Raw genomic sequence first — 2,039 nt, 5'->3', positions numbered from 1 at the left:
CTTCTTTTCTATTCTATACCATACAGCCAATTATAATATTTTGATAATTTTATGTGCTCTTTTTAAAAAAACTTAATAACCCTACGTACATGTACATTGGTGGAGGGCTAAATTATTCAGCTTAAGGTGGTGAATCTCATTTCTAAACATTATCCTGATGATAACATAATTTTATTCTTTTCTGACATTTTTTCTTTAGTAATTATTAATCAAACAAAAACAATAAAAGGCCTTTCCTTTGATATATATACACACATAAATCACCATACATTTCTCACATGCATATTGAAATCTATCTTTCTCCATGCTTTCTACTAATATTCATTCATTTCTTTTTTTCTAACTGTAACCAGCTTTATTAAAGATACTTTTCATAAACAGTCATAGTATTTCAGGCAGGACGTGGGCAGACAATCAACAATATACAAGAACTTCTAAATTCCCTTCTTGTATAGACTACCAAAATCAGAAAGTCACTATAAAACCCAATGAAGTCTTCATTCAATGCTTTGAAAAGGGGAAGAAGCTTAGAGTGAGGGTGGACATTTCACATTAAGGATGTTGTTTAACAACTTTCCACAAACCAGCCCTGACTTTCAGGAAAAGAACATGGCAGAATTATCAATCTGAAGATCCACAATCTTTTATAAAAGGAACCAGCGCTCTTCTGAGAACACTCGATGAAGTCACTGCAGAGTCTACATAGCCCAATAGACTGGGAAACCAATTTTGGGGGCCAGGTTCCAACAGGTCTCTGGTTTTTAAGGGAATTAATTCTATGTTGACAGTACAGGGGGAAGAGGATATAAAAATGAATTTACAGTTTTCCCAGACCACAAGGCATTGCGCCTTGGTGGCCGCCTAGGTCAAGACCAGGATATCTCTCCTGGGAGCCGACAGGAGCCTTTCAAAATTATCAAGGAAAGAGGTTTTCTGTCCTNTATCCAGCTTGGGAGAGATTTTGTTACTGACACATGATCCTTCCCCCACCCAGTAATGAAGTGTTTTGTGCTAACAATATAGCTTAAAAAAAAAAAAGTAAAATGAAATTCTGCATTTTTATAAAACTTGATAAAAAATAGTATTTCAAACTGTACAGTCACCAGAAGTAGACAGTTATCAAAAATACACACACATCACTAGGAATCTCCAGCACCTTCAGCTTTCTGTGCCTGATCTGTTTGGGCATCTCCATTTTCTGCAGGATTATTTGCATCCTTACTGGTGTCGGCTTCCCCTTCTTCCCCTTGGGTACCTTCTCTCCCTTCTTTGCAGGGGCCTTTTTAGGTTTGGGCTCTGGCTTTGGAGGTGCAGGTTTAGCAGACAACCTTGCAGATCTTCTCTGTGGCTCGTCCTTCACCTTGGTTTTGTCTCCTTTAGCATCCCCTTCAGCCTTTCTTTTGGGCATGGTGGCGGCAGGGGACGTTGGCGCTGAGCACGGCGCGAGCGGGTTTGCTCCGGCCGGGGTCGTCCTCGATGCTTCTTCACACTGCTCTATTCATTCATTTCTTATACTGGCATATGTGTATGCTTGAAAAAGATATAGAAAGTAAGAGACAGAGAGAGTAAGATAGATACAAAGAGAGAGATATCAAATCGGCGTTGTGCTATGGAAATGTTCCCAGATCTGTAGCTTTCCAATGTTAATGGTAACTTACCAACAGCTACACTTTTAGAGAAAATGATTCCATACTTTCCAAGAAGCTAAGAGCTGCCAATAGCTCTAAGTATGGGGATAGATTTTCATAAGCAACTCTTCTCTCCATGCTGAGAATCTGTCACTCAGTACCTAATTCTTACTTGAACCTAATATACTGCCCTCTTTCATTATCAATTTTATTAATTAATGTTTCCTGTTTATTTTTTTTTATCTTTTCTTGCTTTCTTGCTTACTTGTGTTCCTGAGACAAGGTCTTATGTGTTCCTGGCTGGCCACTATGTATTTGAAAATGACCCTGAACTTTATGTATGCCTCTTATGAATCCCAAGAACTAAGATGGTAGTCACATTCTGAGAAAAAGAATTTATTGTTACTGACA

General features: G+C 38.4%; 1 pseudogene; it reads right to left on the bottom strand.

Annotated features, from left to right (window-relative positions):
• Positions 1-1,139: 1,139 nt before the first annotated feature.
• LOC110314759 lies at positions 1,140-1,435 on the bottom strand (annotated as a pseudogene).
• Between the last annotated feature and the right edge of the window lie 604 nt (positions 1,436-2,039).

The sequence above is a fragment of the Mus pahari genome, unplaced genomic scaffold, assembly GCF_900095145.1.
Source record: "Mus pahari unplaced genomic scaffold, PAHARI_EIJ_v1.1 scaffold_7109_1, whole genome shotgun sequence".
NCBI classification, from domain to species: Eukaryota; Metazoa; Chordata; class Mammalia; order Rodentia; family Muridae; genus Mus; species Mus pahari.
Note: the sequence above shows the minus strand (reverse complement) of the source record. Positions and strands in the feature narration are given on the sequence as shown.